At 39.0% G+C, this 20,382-nt stretch overlaps 1 protein-coding gene across 4 annotated transcripts in view; it reads left to right on the top strand.

Annotated features, from left to right (window-relative positions):
* The first annotated feature begins 879 nt into the window (after positions 1 to 879).
* Positions 880 to 20,382, top strand: part of LOC135699787 (serine/arginine repetitive matrix protein 2-like) — a 41,057-nt gene continuing 21,554 nt past the window's right edge. For 2 of the 4 annotated variants that reach the window (XM_065220107.1, XM_065220104.1), the window contains exon 1: positions 880 to 1,440. The gene's annotated coding sequence lies outside the window, so the exon portion shown is untranslated. The other 2 variants (XM_065220105.1, XM_065220106.1) reach the window with 2 other exon arrangements.

Genomic DNA, 20,382 nt, shown 5'->3' with positions numbered 1-20,382 from the left:
TGTCATACTTTCATAGTGAATCAAAACAAATTTGTTAATAACTCTGTTAACAGAGTATAGTACTAGAATTTCGAAAAGAATTGGGTACGTTAGTTGATTTGCTCGGGACCAATAGGCTAGTCAATTGATTGATTGTTGATAATAGGGTACGTTAGTCGATTTGCTTGGGACCAATAGGGTAGTCAAGTGGTGAGCCAATTTAAAATCGTTAGTTTACACCAGTTGCACAGCAAAAAAAGTTGTTGAATATTACATCGAAACTGCTGCAACCAGGTCAATCCATCGGTTGTGTAATATCACATTGTACGATGTACATCGATTTTGCTAACAAAATTACATCTATTGATGTAATATTGTATCTGCTTTTTGCTATTACATCAATATATCATACATCAGCTTGAATTACGTTGATCGATATTACATTTTTTTTTGCTGTGTGGTAACTCTAAGACCAGAAGGTCCCGAAGAAACGTGCTCAACTTTTTGGCTCAGCTCTAGTACTATCTTCGGTCCCTAGCTAACCGATGCTCCCCTCGAAACATTGGAACAACTTTTAAGGGATGTCTATACCATATAAGTTGCTTTTACTCTCGATTTTACTGTATAGGGCTTTAGTGCACAGCTGTTTCACTGGTTCGAAATTCAACAACTTTTGTTTTGCTGTGTGGGGAGAAAACTTCAAATTTTGCTCGAGAAATCATTTCAAGAAAAGGCCTTTTCACTCATCAGCAACACAATTCGCTATACAACGCACCCCTGACGACACGGTTGCCTGTGCAGCACCATGCCAGACATCGCCTGATTTTGACAGACTTCATGTCTCACAAACAACCCGGACCGGAGTTCGACCCTGGATGGCAGTCAGTCGACCAACAGTCGGTCGGTTTTTGGCTCGTTGCCTCGCTGGTTTTACTTCGCGGCTGTCATTAGATAACTTTTCCATGTGATTATCGCGTATCGGTTTGCGGTGTTCTCTACTTCGGCGCGCACAATATATTCTTCAAAACTCCAGTAATAATGCCAAATTTGGTGCACAGTTTCGTTCCATCGTGTGAAGTAATCGATTGACCAGTGTTTAGCAATAAAAGTTGAACCCTATCGGTGTTTGGGCAGTGAAAATATCAGAAGCCGAAAATAGCCATTGAAAATATTTTCACGTGAAAAGTGTGCAGTGGTCGCCTGCTCCGCTCATCAGATCGGCTGGCTGGTGTGGGGGTTTGCTATCGTTGCGGAGGAAGAAAAAGAGAAGCGATCAAAAAGTGGAAAATTTCGGCACCAGTCGCGTGTTTTTGGAGGAAGGGATTAGTCTTGTTGTGGAATTGAAAGTTTAATCCAAAGTGGATAGTGATCGGAAGTGTGGAATGCTTGGTTTCGGACTTGTCCGAATGCAAATACGAGTCGGTCTCTACTAGGATGATGGAGCACAGTGAGCAGTGAATGGTATGTGATTCTTAAGGGAAAAATCTGCCAAAATGTCAACAACGTGGTGCGAAAATATTAATCAAATTGGTTAATAATTCACGTCCAAATTCCACAAATATCCAGTGGTTTATAATCGATCGGTAGGAGTACTTGCTGGTGCTGGTTTGTTTGCAATGTCGTCTCTTTTCTGGACAACGTGGGTGCTTTCGTAGTCCCGAGCCACAAGGATTGTAAACAAAACACGAGGCTATCCGTTTTGCAAGTAGGTAAACAACGTACCCCTTTGTTCGGTATCACAAAAGCGATCCTGTCCGAGGAAGATCACAAAAGGACTTTCAATATCTTATCCTTTTATTCTTGAAAATGACCCACCCGCAGACCATATTAAAAACAATAACAAAAATGGAATAGTCAAAACATAACCTCACTGCTAGTTTTTCGCATAAACGGAATCATATTCTTCTCTTTTCAATGCTCTCATTTTTGCGTTTCTACATACGGTTTCTACGGTTGCCTCTTTGGCTGCTAGTGGGAGCATTTATTTTCGCGATTTACGCGGAAGAACCTTCGAATCTTGGCTGAGGATGAATAGGGCTTGTTGATGTTTGATATATAGCTTTTGATTTTGTTGTCTAACTGAATTACACAATACTGTATCATAATAAGTGGGAATAGGTCACAAATGTACAAGCGACATTATCTGAAGCTTTCGATACCTATATTGGTGAAAATATCGTGTTGTGCCCTTGAACCACTGCGTTCAAAAAATGAGTTTGTAGCACTTGTTTTACACTAATTCACTCATTTAAGATGCTTGCTCATAATAATTAATAATAAACACTATTATTTCATTGATTATTGTCGAAAAAGGTAACTTTTATTTATATCCATGCGGTGAATGGAAACCCAAACTTGATAGAGGGTACTACATATTTTGTTTACTTGTACTCTTAAAATATACCTAAAATAGACAATACGACCAATATCATAAGAAAGGTGATTGTGGATCAAATCCTAAAACCTTCTAAAACATCAAGAACCTACAAACCATATCCCTATCATGGTAAATGTTCCGAGCAAGTTGTTTCAGGTTTGTAAAACTAGCGTACTAACGTCGTAAACATCATTTTGCCCTGCAGTGAGTGGTGAACCTTTAACGCTCACTATACACTATAAATGCTTAACGTATTCTTGTCAAACTAAACAGTGCCGACAAAACTTGTGTAGCACTCTAAAAAATTTCTATAGTATTTACATTGGATGGATGTGTTTACAACAGTTGTAATTTCCATTAGGAAATTATGGATTAATACAGGAAATTGTCTAAGTAACTAAAATCAGTGAACTCAGGAGCAATTTTATATGGTTTTTGCAGTAGATATTTTGGAAACTTATTTGTGTTTGTCTCGAATCCGGCCTGTTCAAGACGCAGACGAGCGCAGCGATCAAAATCTAGGAAGTGTGGGAAGCTCAAGAAACTGGAGACAAGTTAATTGGCGCAATATTGTACAGCAGGTCAAATCTTGAGGGACAATGGCCTAGCAAAAGTAAGTAAAGTAAGTAAGTTTATGAAATATGGCGTAAAGTATGTTACACCATACTAGTATCGCAGGATTTAAAATTAGCCTTTGATCGTCTGACTATTTCGAACGCAGCAGCTATTCTCAGCAATCTAGGAGTCTCTAAGCGTTGATCAATCGAATAGTTGTTAATTGTCTTCATGAAATTACTTCCAGTCAATGGTTTTTACAGAGGTACAAATCAATCCGGAAAGGAAGAGGTGTGAAACAAGGATGTCCACTAAGCCGGTAATTATCCGTTATCTTACTGCATCACGCACTGATGTCAGTCAATGAGTTTCTACTAGATATCACGCTTGGGTAATGATCTAATATTAAATTACCTTGTATATTAGGATATGTAGACGATTGAATATTTCTATGTAGACGACGTGGAGTAGAACTTATACTAGCTTCAATAAGCTTAGAGCTAAAAAACACGTTGAAATCTGGTGCTGTTACGGTTATGACATTCGCTTTTTTAATGCATTTCGCGGGTAACTGATATAAGAACTAAGAGCTGAAGATTCTTGTGAGATGTGCAAGCATGAATGACAATTGTATCGAAAACGAATATCTCATAACTTTTAATGAAGTACTACGACGCGCATTAACTCACCTCCGCGGCTGTGAGAAATAAGTAGCCATATGGAGCATGATATGAAATCCAATAAGGCTCCCGGGGTCGATCGCATATCAGCAGAGATGTTCAATGCTAGCCTCGTATTATCAGCACAAATGTTGCACCAATTTTTCTCAAATATGTGGGACAGCGCGACATTTTCGGCCACTGATGGACTTTTTCGTAAAGCGACAATTAACCGATGGCTGTACTGCCCTTTTCAGCATAGTTGTCCCATTCGTTAAAACAGCAAGCTGAGAAAAACGCGCTTGAAGATTTTTTTCTCCATGGGCTCTTATGGATGGGACAACATAGTTTTGTTATTTTTCGCGACATTTTCTGAACAAAGTAGGATTTTATTCGTGTACATTGTAAAGTGATGGTACTTGACAATCGATTCCAATGTATAACTCATAATCGCCGAAAATGCTAATGGGACTGTTATGCCGCACAGGGCAGTGTAGGACGGATCTTACTTTCTAATTTGGTAGTCATTAATTATTACCAAGCATTCGTGGGAGAACGGCATTCGTCCAACAGCCATCGATCCATTGCAAAGGCATCATGCTACTGGATACAGGAGGAGATGAACCTGACTCCGACGACAGCCGGCAGAATTCCGTGTCGGAAGATCTTCTGCAGCAGGTCAATGAATTCTAAGAGCCCCTGTATTCGATGTTCATTGACTACGAAAAAGCTTTAGACCGACTGAAACACAAGAATCTGGGACGAGAATCGTCAACCTCGTCGAAGTGCAATACAAGGCCTTCACGTGCAGATCCCTTCAAAATGAAACCTTGTCCGTTCCTAGCTGGATCGTCGCAGCTGTGCGCAATTCCCCGTGTACTGATCCGTGGGTTGCTTTAAAAAACCAATCACTATAGCACATCTCAAAGACTTCGATTGGCTGAAGATGTTTCTATACTAGCACAACGATGCTCTGATATGCAGAGTAAGCTCGACGACCTAACTGTACGCTCTTCTGCGGTGGGTCTAACCACCAACGTCAACAAGACCAAATTGTTCGATGTCACCACGGACAACCCTTCCAACTTTACGGTTAGCTGGGCAAAAAGTGGAAAATTTCTAATATATTGGCAGCCAGAGCACCGTAGGTAAACGAATCAAGAGAACTAGGGCTGCTTTTGCTATAACGAAATATCTGGAGAGCAAATCAGATTAGTTAACGCACAAAAATCCGAATAGCCAATCCCAACGTGAAATCTGTTCTGGTATACGCCAATTCGTATCAGCAGAGATCACTCAATAGCTGCAGGTCTTCATTAAACGATGCTCGATGCGATATATAATGCGTGCCTTGTGACCATTGGCGTAGCTAATGGGGCTGCCTAGGGGGCCTGGTCCCCTCCAAAAGTTTTTGAAGATTCATATCATTTAAATTGTCGGTATTAGAATCACCAACAATATCTGGACGGAGTCTGGATCATTCTGGAGGGGGCTGGTAGCCTCATTTCTGGATCGCGTACGGCGAGCTCCATCGTCGATGTCATTAGAAGCTGATATCAACATAAATTCAAGAACTAAAGTGGTCAAACACTACGAAGGGGTGACATCTGCAAGTAACCGCTGGATCCCAGAAAGACTTAGAAGCAAAGGTAGACCTAGGGGCTCATGACGACGGAGTCATGTTCATGCAAGCTGCTGAGGAGAATTTCAAATACATTTTCATGGCAGAAGAAGAAGTCCTAGAGTTTTATAGAACAGGCTTGATAGATATACCAGACAGAATACCAGTAGTATGCTTTATAGAATCATTCTGAAAAGAACTACCGTGAAGTTTGATAATTACGTGCGGCACTTAAATTTGCTCATTTTTGCCAATATGTTGTAATGTATTGTGTTATTATCTAAACTTATATTTTTCCCATACACTCCAATGTTACCTATCTACATATTCTGCTCAATTTAAAACATACACATTACACATTATGTTGGGATTTTCCAAAATTGCGTGGAATCAGAGACTCAGAAAATATTACACATTCAGTCACTCATGCATCCTGCACACCCCTAGTCGGCCAATGTGAAAGATTTCCATTCTAAGCGGCTGCTCTTTTGCCTTGATCTAGGCCCAGGTCAGATTTCCTGAAATCAATACTGGGAATATTCCATCCACACTAGCAGATTTAAAAGGCTGACAGGATCTCACCGCATCTTCTACTCTCTTTGGCTCTCGTGAAGATTTCATGAGCTACCTCTGATGTGGTATTTCCTGTTCTGAAAGACGCTTAAAAGGTCAGCATCTTTTACTTTCTACACAATCCGAGTTAGCTGAATCCATGTTCACATCCAAACCTGGAAAATGCTTCTCCATTATTAAATACAAAGTAACACGTAGACTGTTAGTTGAAACTTCATCCTGTCGTTTTAGATTACACAGTTCAATCGTATGAACTTTTGTAATCTAGAAACTATAGGAGTTCTTTCAATTGGTTCACATGTTTAAATCCAAGATCTTCTGATCTGCTTCCTGATTTCAATATTATATGCAGTAAGGTTCCTCTACGGTATGTCCACGCACCCTTCCCTTTCTGTGGATTCAAGAAATGCTTTGTTGTATGAATATTGTTATTTGAACACGTTTGAACATTCATTTCAAAGAATCATCCTTGCGGCAATTGCAACGCAGTAAACCTGGCCGTTTTGATTTGGTATAATATCTCAGATATGCTGCCAGCATCAATATTGACAAGAAAAAGTATTAGGCGTCATCTAACCTTATCATTTTCCAGGATGCTTTCTCGTATTGGCTCCATTTTTATGAGATTAGATTAGATTAGAATCCAGAGAGGCATTTTCTGAGAATTTTTGCCAAGTTTGGTTGAAATCGGTAACATAACCTACAACTTTTGGAAAAATTTGTATATACTTGAGCTGGAATCGCCCATGTTTAGAAAAATATGAAGTGTGCTTGATCCGGTTTTGAAAACATTGTTAACTGCTTTCAGGAACTTCATTTAATTTGTATAGCCTTTAGTCTCCGGGCTTGATCGATCGTCGTTCGCAGTAGTGATCTTAGAGGCTCGGTGGCCTAGTAGCGACTGGTTTTGCTTTCTGATCAGAAAATCGTAGGTTCTATCCCTTTAACATTTCTGAGTTGATAGCTTTTAAAGATCGCATCACTTTCCAATGCGAATCCAGATCTAATTCATCCATCCCACTAACTAAAACGTCCTTCCCGTGACAACCGTGGAGATGCAAAGGTATACTCGGTCTCTAATAACAACGGAGGTCGAACTAACAATCCTTTCCCTCCCCGAAGACCGTAAGGACGTGGCCGGCGTCGTTATTGACCTTCAAAGTACTGATTCATCCGAGGATTCCTTTGGAAAAACATTAAGCAATGACACCGATAATGACCATGCATCAAAATCTAGATTTCAATCAAATTAAGGGTCTTGCAAAAGTTTCAAACCTTAACTTTAAAGATTAAAGGAGAATAACAAAGGATGGGTTTTTAGGAAAGTGAAATATGAGGATTCCGTTCAAATTAGTACTGAGGAACTCCAGACTCCAGGTAAAACATAAGGATAATTCCAAGATAGTTCTGAGTAGAATTCCAAGGCAGTTCTGAGTATGATTGAAAGTAAGATTTTTGTGGAGCATTCCATGGCCAAAGAGAATTCAAATAGAGTTCTGACTTGAACTGCCAAGTAATTTTGAGGAGAGTTTTCTAATGGATTTGTAAAAAGAACTGAAAGTGAAACATGGTACTTGTAAGTAGAATTACAAGAGAAGAAGGAGAACCCAAAGGAGACCAAATCTAACTTAACCCTAATTGTTAATCAAGTTTTGAATAACAGATTTCTCGATATTTTCCCAATCCTCTGAAAACATAAACTTGAGCTCATTTACAGTAGCACCCAACAAACAATTTAAGCTGATAAAAGCTGAATAAGCATATTTTTGTCTTAATAAGCTCTTATTCAGCTTTAAATGTTGGTTGGGTACTGCTTACCCTCAGCATAAATCCTACGCACGAGGATTCCACAAATGATTTCAACAACTGCTGACATCAGGTCTAAGCAATACAATCTGATTACTTACCGTGTCCCATTACCGGTTCATGTTGGTTTTCGCAAAATGCAGTCGTTTTTCGATATTGGAAGGTGTGAGATTAGTAGCTTTTATATATGAGGACTTTTCATAAACTCTTGGCGAATTGTCGAAACGTTCAAATTCAATGTCTGCTTGATTTGCGCCAATGATTTAGATGAATTCGAAGCTATTCTAATTATTTCATGTTCATCTCGACTGGAAAGCTTTGTTTTGCGTGGATTCCGTTTGGCTTCCCAATATCCTTTCGGATTAGCTAAGTAGCTAATTACCACTTGCTGGGATCGATCAATCCGACGAGCTATTTCTCCGATTCCAACTTTACCTAGATGAAAGGGTTCAAAATTGACACTGTATTTCAAACATGTTGATGCATAGCGAATTTACGCACACATACACACGTGTTAACTATGCGTCGAAAAGTTTTCACAAATATAGACATACTTTGATATGATTTGAAAGGATCTTCTTTTCATTTATGGAAGGCATAAATCAGCTGGTCTTATAGAAACTGGACGGAGTGTATGGCTAAAGATGGCGTGTAACCTTCGTCTATCCACATAACAATTTGTTCAAGCTTTTGTTTGTCTGTAGACATTTTTTAAAACAGGTTGTTCCCACTATTTATGACACTGAACTTTACAGCACTATTTTAATAAAACAACAGGTTAATGATATCGACACTTTACTCCAGAAGTTCAAGAAACACATTCTATTCATTATTTTCTGTGTATTGAAGATATTTGCATCAATAAACATTTTTTTAAATTTTGGCCCAATGTCACCTCGTTGTACGGTACGTATTGTGGTTAAATGATAAGGGACATTTTTAGTTGATTCTAGGAAATTCGTGAGATAATTCAAACCAAAAATATCTATGAAGATCCATGATTAATCAAACACAGTAATGTTATCAAGATCAAAGAAAACCAAAATTCTGAGACTTCAATTCATTTTTTTTTTAATTCTAAAATCTCATTATCTAGCATGATTACCTCTCACCCCAGCAGGCCTGGGTTCAATCCCAGTCTGCGCAGCCGAGATTTTCGGCGGCATAACATCTCTGATCACGCCTTCCTTCGGAAGGGAAGTAAAGCCGTTGGTCTCCGGTTCATGAGGTGATGGGTCGATAGGTAGGGTCCAGGTGTGGGAGCTGCCTCCCTGGCGTCGGTAGCATTGGTGCTCAGCACGGAAAACAAGGACGACGGAGAATAAATCAAGGAAAAAAAAAACAAATCTCTTGAAGTTGCCTTGATTCTGGATAAAAAAAAAAACTTCAAGATTTGGAGATTGGATGTAATGTGAGTTCTCAGCCCAATATTCACGGCAGTGGGGAATTTCCTGGCTTCTGGAACATAAGAAGCTTTGTTGATTCAAACTAGCACATATATGTAAAATGTCGTATTGTGAAATGTTTAATATTTCGAAATTAATATAAATCTAGTGCCTGGGTCTTCATTTATATTTAACGAATTTATTAGTATTATCGACTCCTAGAACTATATTTAATTTGATTTATTCACGATTTTGCACTCTTCTATTTCGAAACCTATCCACGTTAAATATTTCCATGACAAATAAGTATTATATGGAAAAAACATAATAGGGTAAATGTCGGCTTCGGCAACCAGAATTTAAACGTTATTGTCTAGCTTCAACGTGATATTTTTACGACTGAGCAATCCTGTTATGCCAGATTTTTCTTTAAATGAAATATACGCATTATAAAAAGCGGCTGTCGATAATTGAACAGCTGATTAATACGCAGTTCAAATGAAAAGGTTGCCGAAGAAAAAGAGGCTGCCGACAATAGTCACACTCACTTCAGAAGTTTAGAACGTTGTAAAAACGCTTTCGAACAGTTTTGAACAATTCTGTTGATTGGAATGGATTTCTATTCCGGGTAACGAGAAAGCGGACTCGTTGGCTAAAGTGGGCGCTATGGAAGGTGATATTTTTGGAGAAAACAAAACATCTTGGCGAGCCGAGATCTCGACTATTGCAATTTAATTTATGTGTTTTTAGAACGGATAGATCTGAGGATTTAGTAGTTAGTGTCATCTTGTGTTTTCCCAAGTTGTTAGCTCCCCATCGGTGTACCCCCATGTCAGTCTTTTATATCAGTATGTCGCTTAGTTTGAGATCAAGAGCACACTGCACTCTAAACCTTGTGTTCTCAATCCCTACCCTGCCATCCATTTGTTACAATTTGTTACTCCTAACCTCGAGATAGCCGCGAGTAATGAATATCGGCTCCGCAAAGCTACGGCAAATGAGCCTGGAAAAATAAACGCATTTAAAAAAATAGTAATCGTTATTTAAATTATGATTATTCAACTTGTTTAACACTGTACAATGCATAAGTTCATCTGTCGATGTATTTTTCATAAATGTAGTTTTCTGATATTTTTTTTTTTTTTTATCATAGTCACTTTAACACTCTTGGGTCATTCGTGACTTGTCCGGGGGTGAGATTTGAACTCGTGACTTTGGCATGAGAGGTATGGATGTTAACCACTACGCCGGGGTCGCCCCCACATTCTGATCATTATTTTTTGGACTGGAATCTATAATGGAACGAGCTATCCTCACGTCATTGAAACAATTTCTTGATTTTGCTTATAATATAAATTATATGTCTTTAAATTTATTAAACATATGCTGTTTATGGCATTTGAATCATTGTCCCGTCTCCACTAAACCGAAGTTCGTTAGTCTGAGTTGCAATTTCCGACGTCAAAATAGGAAAGGACATAGGAAAATCAAGTGCTGCTTGCGAAAACGTCGCATCATTGTTTATTTTTTAACGTTTTAAAAATTAAGTAAATTTTTCTTTGATGTCCTGGAATAGCCTCAAAAACTCAGGGAATTTTATTTAGCAAAATTAGTAGACACCCTGAGCTAATTCCAGGCCCAATTTTTTCGATGGTTCTTAGTGTTAGGCTCGGCTGGCTGCTCTTTTCCATCCAAAATTGATGTAAAACGTTTTTGGAACGCTGCACAGTTTTCAGGTGAGCATTGACTATTGTCGGTAATCTGTTTTTTCTAAATGACATATTATATATTGACATACATTTATATAACTCGGAGAGTTTGGTACGGTATGTCCACGCATCCTTCCCCCCGTGTGGATTCAAGAATTGCTATGTCGTTTTTTTTATAGTTACTTTATTTTTCAGGCTCAATCGAATAAACTTTACAGAGCCGAGTTATCCTTTGCGTTATACATTATTACTGTCTTAAATTTAAAGTTAAAGGAACTGGACCGAGTACTCGCGGTTGTCTCGAGGTTAGTGGAGATTTACAATTTTTTGGATGGGAAAGGGAAGAAGGAGGTTTGAAATGTGGTTTACGATACAACTATTTAATTAATCCTAAAGCATGAAATTATTTCTATTCATCTTGAAAACAAACATTGAAAAAAAAAACCCCACACGTACAAAATACAAACTAAACACAAGATTAATCAAACTTACAATCTAAGGTTAATATCCTTAAAGTAAACATATACGAGTTTCATAAACTCCAGATCGCGTCTAGCCAAAATATCCCGAACTGGTACATTAGGTTGTCTACCTCGAGCCCGAAGGGAATCATAAAAATGTGATCTGACTCCACGATACTCCGCACAAGACCAAAGGATGTGATCAACGTCCTGGTAACCTTGTCCACATTCACAGAGATTGCTGTCTCCCAACCCCACACGGAACAAGTGAGCGTTTAGATAATAGTGATTGGACATGAGACGAGACATCACGCGTATTAAGTCTCGACCCAAGTCCAACCCTTTGAACCATGCAAACTTCGACACCATAGGGATAATTGAATGTAGCCATCGTCCCAAGCTCCCTTCACTCCATTGATGTTGCCAGCTAACGAGCGACTGCTGACGATAAATAGAGAAAAATTCACTATAGGTGATTTGTCGATCATAAATGTCGCCTTCCATAGCGCCCACCCTCGCAAGTGAATCCGCCTTCTCATTGCCCAAAATTGAGCAATGCGAAGGGACCCACGCGAAGGTGATGATGAAAGAGCGCACGGATAAAGCACTAAGCAGTTCTCGTATTTTAAAGAGAAAATACGAGAAGTGCTTTACCGGCCTAATGGAACGGATAGCCTCGACAGAACTAAGACTATCCGTAAAAATAAAGTAGTGGTGTGGAAGAAGTGAAGCAATAGTTTCCAAAGTGTAGTGAATTGCTGCCAGTTCAGCCACATACACAGAACAAGGAGCTTCAAGTTTTCGAGAGGCGCTATGGAATTCATTAAATACACCAAAACCAGCGGACTCCTCTATTAGAGATCCATCTGTGAAAAACGTTCTTGCAGAATCAACATGGCCAAACTTTGCAGCGTATAATGCTATGTCGTTTGATTATTGTTATTTGAAAACGAATAATTTCAAAAAATCATCTTTGCGGCAATTGCAACGCAATAGACCTGGTCGTTTTGATGTTGATATAATATCTCAGATATGCTGCCAGCATTAATATAGACAAGAAAGATGATTAGGCGTCATCTAACCTTATCATTTTCCACGATGCTTTCTCGTACTGGCACCAAGATGTATTTATTAGATAAGATTAGAAATCCAGGGAGGCATTTTCTTAGAATACCAAAATGAGAATTTTGGCAAAGGTTGGTTGATATCGGTAACATAGGTTACAACTTTTGGAAAATTTTGTATACACTTGAGCAGGAATGGCCCATGTTTAGAAAAATATAAAGTATGCTTGATCCGGTTTCGAAAACATTGTTATCTGCTTTCGGGAACTTAATTTCATTTGGATAGCCCCGTTCAGAGAAGAATTGCTCTTTTGGGACTTTTTCGTTACTTTTTAATATACACACTTAGAAATACCTAAATTTACACGTGACGGAATCTACCTTTGACATAAAGGATGAGACGTAAACAAACATGTCATGTAAAATTAAGTGCTCTGAGACTGAAAAGTTCGTTACTCGACGAAAACTACGTTTCATTGGGCTGAATTTCACGTCTATTATGACTCAATTTTGTGTCAAAATTGACGCTCGTATATGTCAGTCTCAGAGCAACTAAATTTACATCAATTTTTCGAAGTGTGTAGAATGCCTACGTTAAATCCAATTGAATTTTTAGTTTTCCCACCTTTAAATACATAATTTAGTGCTATTAATCTCCCTATCAAAATTCTAAATATCCGCACCGTAGAGCCACACTCTGTGTATTCTCTGAAGGTACACTTGAGAGCGCTCTCGAGTTCAGCTTCAGTGAAAACAAAGAGTGTGGCTCTACGGTGTGGATATTTTGAATTTTGATAGGGAGATTGATAGCACTAAACTATCTATTTTAAGATGCGTTAACTGAAAATTCAATTAGATTTAACGTAAGAATTCTATTTTAAAAAGTAATGAAAAGTCCCAAAAGAGCGACCATCACAGGCTCCGTTTGTCTCCGAGCTTGACCGATCATCAGACGCAGTAGTTTGATGTTATTTAAGGGGCTCGGTGGTCTAGTAGCGACCGGTTTTGCTTTCTGATCAGAAGATCTTAACATTTCTGAGTTGATAGCTTTTAAAGATCGCATGACTTTCCAATGCAAATCCAGATCTAATTCACCCTTCCCAATAACAAAAACGTCCTTCCCGTGGTTTTTCTTCGGCATCCTTTCCATTTGAACTGCGTTTTAGATAGCTGTTCTATTGTCGGTCATTCAGAATCAGCGCCAATTTGTCTTTTATACTACGTATGTTTCATATCAAGAAAAATAAGGTAAATCCTCGGTCGGTAAAATCGAATAGCATTGAAGTTGAAAGACTAAGTAATGGTTTCAATACATTCAGTGGAGTTTTTTTCGTGAGAATTACAATGAACGAAACGCTTTAATATTGGTAACAGAAAACGGTCATTTACATTCCTTACATTCCTTATGTTCTTTTAAATTAATCCTAAAGTCATTCAAAATTGCATAATGATTGACGAATTGCACGAATAATCATGATCAACTTAATGACTTTTCTTTTCAAAGATTTATTCTTGATTAGGTTAGCCAATATAAATTTAGGCTAGAGCATTTTAAATTTATAATGATTGGCTTGGAATTATTTAGTTCAATGAGGGTCAGGTAATAAACACTCAGAATTACGATAAAGTTTAACGAAATTTTATTTCGTCAGTGTGTGAATTATTGCCTTACATCGTCTTTCAAATCTTCAACAATAACAGAGAAATGCTTCCTGCTTTACAGAGCATTTATTTCAACATCCACCCGATCACAACACCTAGCTCGCCCTAGCACAATGCTCAATGGCATAGATAACACAGCCGAGCTCGGCATTAGATGGATGACGAGCACGGTAACGTGTCCTGCTCCCCTGCTGACCGAAGCACTTTTCACGAGTTCGCAGACGTCATAGGAGGGGTGCGCGCTGATACCTACCTATGTAAGTAGTTCATCGCCGTTGTTTCGGGACTTACCAGATAGGCTAAAGTGTAGTATAAAGCTGCGAAAAAGAAATAATTTTTGGTGCAAATATACACACACTGAACACAGAGTTAGATGCAGGGTCCAAAAAAAAATGAATAATCGGTTTGCTCCTGAGCTGTCGTCTTTGGGATATGTGAATGTATATGTAAATCTATACGAATCTAATGCAGCGGGTAGCTATGTAACAGCAGCGTGTGGGAAAGCTGTCACAAGACGTTTGGCAAGGTGTCAAATGGCTAGATTGCGATCACGTACTTTTGTGTACTAAATACATCGAATCTGTGCGGAGAGGGAACGGAAGCATGCCAATGCCGTGGACAATTATCGTATACACTCGCTCGTTGTGGGACGCAATTCAGTAGGGGAACATCCATAGATGACGTAGCATTTTAGGGGGACTAGCCATGTAGACAAATACGCTACAAGGGGGAAGGGAACCAAAGTTGTTTACGTTTAATGCGGCACCAAACATTGGCCCCTCTCCCCCTTGTAGTCTATTTTTTGGCATGGCTGGTCATCTTAAAATACTACGTCATTTATGGATCTTCTCTAGGTAGTGTGTTTTACTAATGGCTGCAACAAAAGCCGGATGGTTTCGGTTTATCTCGGATGTTGTGAAGTGATACTACTGCTGAAGTAGTTTGCACTTACTTAATTGAATTCTAATCTTCCAAAATCTAACCGGAAATTGTAGTTTCTTTTACAATGTTGTTGTCTCTTTCGCTAATAACTTGGTTGCATTCATACTTCGGACTAATTTGTCTACATAGCCTTTTAGAAGAAAGTATTATTAGGCGTATTGTATGATAAGAACAGCTGAGCATGTTTTTGTAGTCGAGTTATTCATGAAAGCGAGATTGGTAGATTGGTATATTTGAAAAGTGACGCGAGATTTCTGAAACATATGACACATTGGGATGGTTTGAAGGTAAATGTAATAATTAAACGTATTTGTCGCTTGGTTTTGGGTGTATACATACAGGTCAGCCCGTTGGCCACAAAAAATATAAATACACATCGTTACCATGGGACACGCCGTCAGAGAGATTGCAAATCACGTGAAGAAGAGAATGCTTGTAAAGTGGGAATGTCTTATCTTCGTTATAGAGGTACCATTAACACTGTATCGCTACTTTTTTTTTTTGCTTGGCCGAATATACACTCTCGATTAAAAGGCTGCGAAACATTTTGTTTATACAACGTATAAAGTCCATATCCATCGACCGAATAGTGGTTAGGAAAAAATATATGAAAATAGAGGGATTTTTTGGAGACCTCAATATTTACGCACAATAATCTTTTACTGCACTGTGTGGGTTCGATCAAGATGCTTCGGTCATATTGCAAACTTTTCTCGTTTTTCCTTGGCATGCAACTAACAAAAAGTTGTAAACTTAGCACGCCCTCAATTTAACTACACAACTGCCTTCGCTTGTGAAGTTGGAGCCGAGATGTAAAGCTACGAAAAAGAATCCATTGGAAAATTTCCACTGCATCATTGAACTGGCTGTCACGACACGACGCTCCGCCGACCACATGTTGGGCGTCAGATAGAATCAGAGCCAAAGCTGCTGCTACTTTTGCTTCCGCTGCTGCTGGCTACCGCAGCTAGGAAGGCCTTATCTATTTTTGCACCGGCAACAACAACAACAACAGCGGCTATCCATCCATACGGTGTTATGCAATTTCACCGGCGCAATCCGAATTTCGGCGTGTCGTTTCTCAAAAGAACGGTAGGGCGATGCGCTTAGACGACTAGGATGACGACAACGACGACGCCGCGTCGGTGGAAATGCAAAGATAGCGAATTATAATCAAGGTACAGTGTCGGACACAAGTTTACGTTTACCGAATTTGTTATCGTAGGTAATGTTAGTTGATTTTCAACTAGCTTAACATTGCACTGATGTCAACTGCTTATAAACGAAGATGCCACAAAATGCAAATTGCTTAACAACATTATCATTCCCGTAAAGGTTTTCTAGAAAATTTAGATTTTGGACAATTCGCTGCAGTTGAGTTTAAGTAGCTAGTGACTCTAAAGGGCCTGGGTTCAATCCCAGTCGGTGCGTCGGGATTTTCCGGGGAATACAATTTCTGATTACGTAAAGCCGTTGGTCCCCGGTCCATGAGTTGAAAATGGGTCGCTAGGTAGGGTCCAGGTGTGGAAGTTGCCTCCCTGGTGTCGGTAGCATTGGTACTCAGTACGGAAAACAAGATCGACGGGAAACCTATAAAAAAGTAGCAACTACTTTTATTTCAATTTTCCGCAAGAAAATTACACGGGAAAAAAAGAGTTCCCATATTCGTGAACCACAGCCGTGAACCATAGTTCACGGTGTATATTTGAGAAAATTTTGTTCTGGATAGTTGGCCGTGATTTTTAGTTCACGGTCCGTTCCCGTTTTCGGGAACGGATTTTTTTCCGAATAAACATGCTTAAAACCAACCAAAGATGTAAGGTCATTTACAGGTTCGCATAAAAAGTATTCACAGTTTATCATAATACCACCGCATGAACAGATTCTGTAATGTGGTTGCCGGAGGTGTACCCCGTTTGGCATACAGTCGTTTGACATATTACTTGAAAACATGGTACTTGAAGCCGCTAAGCAGTCAGTGAAGTGTAACAAACCTTTTTTGATTGAAAAACAATTAGGGGAAATGGATGTAATGTCGGCCTAAATGCTCCTAATTTGGGCCCATACATAAATTCAGGAATCGACTAAATTTTCAATAGCGACCAAAAATACCCATTAGTACCGTAAAAAAAATACGAAACTCGTCGCGGTTTCGAAGGAATTCTCGAACTTTTCCTTAATACGACCCATCAAGCGGCGCACAACCTCCACTCTTCATAATTGCCCAGTAGTTTTCAATGGGCCTGAACTATGGACAATTGGGCGGGTTGAGGGTTTTCGGAATAAACTGAACTCATCGTTGTCATCAGAGATGCAAAATATCATGACACTCACTCGACACTCGTCAACGCATCAACCGACTATCGCTGACAGAACGTTTTGGTCAAGCAGTGCACGGTAGAGCCATGGCAAACAACAATCACGAGTAATGGTCGCTGCTCACAGTCAAAACGTAACACCCGCTGCTGATGATGTAAAGCATAATGAAAATAGTAGACTTCTGCAGGGAAACGACAGAAGAAAATGAAAACAATGCCTACGCATTCCAAGTTCGACTCGGCACGCGTGACTGTGTGAGTTACAAACAAAGCTGGCCAAATTAAACGGAAGCTGTTGGACTCACTCACCAACACACTCACATAAGCAAGCAAAGCAGCAACTGCTTCAAAACGAGCACAACTGTCGTGATTGTCGGGAATGACCAGATCGGTGATGGATCAACACCGAAGACGACATTCACCAGTTGCTTTTTACTTCTTTCGTCAACTTGATGGATGGTCATGGAGAGTGCTTCGACAAGCACATTGATAGGGATGTACTAAGCGTTACTACCATCAGCTGTTTGACGATCGTGATTGTGATAGGTCGCCATTGTACCAATGTTGTACTTCCCGACTGTAGCAACAACTCGCAAGATCCGGCCAAAATGTCAACTGAATGAAGGGCAGAATTCGCTTCTGGAGACATTCGGTTTTGTAAAACTCCGAGTGACGAAAACCTTTGTCTTCTGGCAGCAGCTGCATATTCCCTGCCAGATAATATATTTGTGTGCGAATTTTTCGGCAAAAGTAAATTTGAATTGAATCTGCCTCCTCGAGCATTCGCCTTGTAAAATGTAGGTTCTGTCATACAGCTTTCGAGCATGGGTTCTGCTACGGTCTTCTGCTTGATTGAGTGATTGATTTGGTTACCTGTAAGCCTGCACTGCACCTGGCGGCATCATAATTTTTACTCAAATCACGATCGGACATACCTGAGTTGCTTCTGATCAGGCATGGAAAATCATTTGCATTCATTTCATACATTCATTTACATTCATTTGCCTCTAACTTTTTTCATCAACAGCTTTCCGGAAAATGATGTATGGAGCTTTTGTAGGTTTTGTTATTAGCTATAAGTTTTGCTCATAACTCAAAAAAGTTGTAGCTAATAACAAAACCTACAAAAGTTCTATACATCATTTTGCGAAATGCTGTTGAAGAAAAAAGTTAGATGCAAATGAATGCACGAAATGAATGCAAATGATTTTCCATGCCTGCTTCTGATGGACCTCACGACCTTCCATGGAGCTGACCTGCCAACCGTCCACTCTGGCGTTTACTTTGAGGCTTCCGATCCGTTGTCAAGATTGCCCTGTACAATTTGAGCACGCGTCATACGGTGTTTCTAGGAAAATTCACTGATGTTTGGTGACTTTCTCCAAAACAAGAGCGTTTTATGAACTGAAAAAATACACTGTTATTGTTATTGTTGTTGTCAACCAATAGACGTCAAAAGTTTCCGAAAACGTCCACTAGGAGCGCTGTAATAAGCAAAAGAGTTTGTTCCATTACTAAGTGGGTCATAGTTTATTGAAAAATGACCTAGCTAAATGTTCATGCTCTAGACATTTTTTTAAAGACTAGAATTTTGAATAATCTTTAAAGCCAAATATCAACAAAAAAAAAATATGACGTGGGATATTGTGTTCTTTTCTAAGTCCATTAAATTGAATTGTATTTTTTCCGCATTTGTAATAAGTCTAGATTTTTAAAAAATGGTGCCCAAGATCATAAAACGTTTTCTACGTTTCAGAAGCATAAACTATGTTCTAGGACTGTGAACTTACATTTTCTATATGGCTCAATTTTTCATAATTTGTTTGTGTCAGAGATCTCACAATTTTTAAGTCCCAGCCTTGAAAAAATAGCCCAAAATATCTAAAGTGTGTTCCTGAATATTAAATTTTTTTCAAGATTGAGATTTTAACTCCTATACGCATGTAACATTTTCAATGTCCGTGATCTTTCCATTTTGGAAGATTTCCCTCGTTCTCGTTCCACACTAATGAGAATTTTTTCTAAGACTACTATCTAGAAAAGTTGTCTAGGTCCCAGAGATATGAAAATTTGTCCATGTCATGTGGTAAGTGGTACAAAATTTTCTATATCCAAGATCTTTGAAATTGATTGTCGTAAAATTATCAAAATTTATCCGAGACTTTGAAAAATTTTCGCTTTGCCTCCAGTTTTCGTTTAATTTTTTATTCAATTAATAAAATTATGATTTTTTTAGGTAATATAATTAATCAAGTAATGATTTTTCGAGGTTAAATTTTGGAATACCTAAACCATTCCTAGTGGTTAGAATCATAAAGGCCTAGCTGCGTTGATGGATTCTCCTCATTGATGTTCTCTTCGCATTTCCACAGTTCAGTGAACCAAACTGCTAAACAATACAGTGTAGTGAAGGGTTGTATTAGCTAGCAAAAGCAATACAGCAAAAACTTTTTAAATTTACTTGTGTTACATTGTTGTATTTTCTGGCCTTAGTTGAAATAGCAGCAATAACACATTGAATTTTGCATGCATGTGTGTTTTACATGGAAGTCATAACTTCAATTGTTCTTGATTTAATTTTCAACGAACAACGAAACAATATAAATCTACATGAACGAGTAAATTTCTGCTTTAATTAATTGAATTTAAGATCGTTAAACTTGCAATTTTATATTAAAAAACCTGCTGCAGTTGGTAAAGACTGGAACGCGCAAAAATTGGTCGTTTCTTTCAGTCAAAATATATCACAAAAATCTTCTTATTTTTCATTTGGTAGTTCAATTCATATATTTAAAGTAAAAAATGTTCGTTTATTCTTTTGGTTTGCCAAATCCGAACTGCCGTGCCTTCCGCTTAACCCCTTCCTTTACATTTTGCATCGACCTTATTCGCCGCCGAACGCCAGTTAGATTTAAACTGCTGCTCGTTTTTCATGGATTATTACTTTTTTTTTTAGATTCCTTTTGACCAAGGCCCAATACCGTTCGATAGGGCGGAGCTCTGGGCTGTTGGGAGGGTTGTGGTCTTTGGGTACCACAACCACGTTGTTCGCATCGTACCACTCGATTGCCATTTCCCCATAGCTCGCCAAGTCCGGCCAGAACAGCACAGGTCTATTATGTTGCCTTAGGAATGGTAGCAGCCGCTTTTCCAGGCACTCCTGGACGTAGATCTCTTGATTGATGGTTCCTGTAGTATTGAAAATTCCGCTTTTTAGACCACACGTGCATATGGCCTGCCAGACGAGATATTGTTTCGGGAACTTTGATAG

The sequence above is a fragment of the Ochlerotatus camptorhynchus genome, unplaced genomic scaffold (assembly GCF_037179485.1).
Source record: "Ochlerotatus camptorhynchus isolate MF236.1 unplaced genomic scaffold, CSIRO-AGI_Acam_v1.1 ptg000116l, whole genome shotgun sequence".
NCBI lineage: Eukaryota > Metazoa > Arthropoda > Insecta > Diptera > Culicidae > Ochlerotatus > Ochlerotatus camptorhynchus.
Note: the sequence above shows the minus strand (reverse complement) of the source record. Positions and strands in the feature narration are given on the sequence as shown.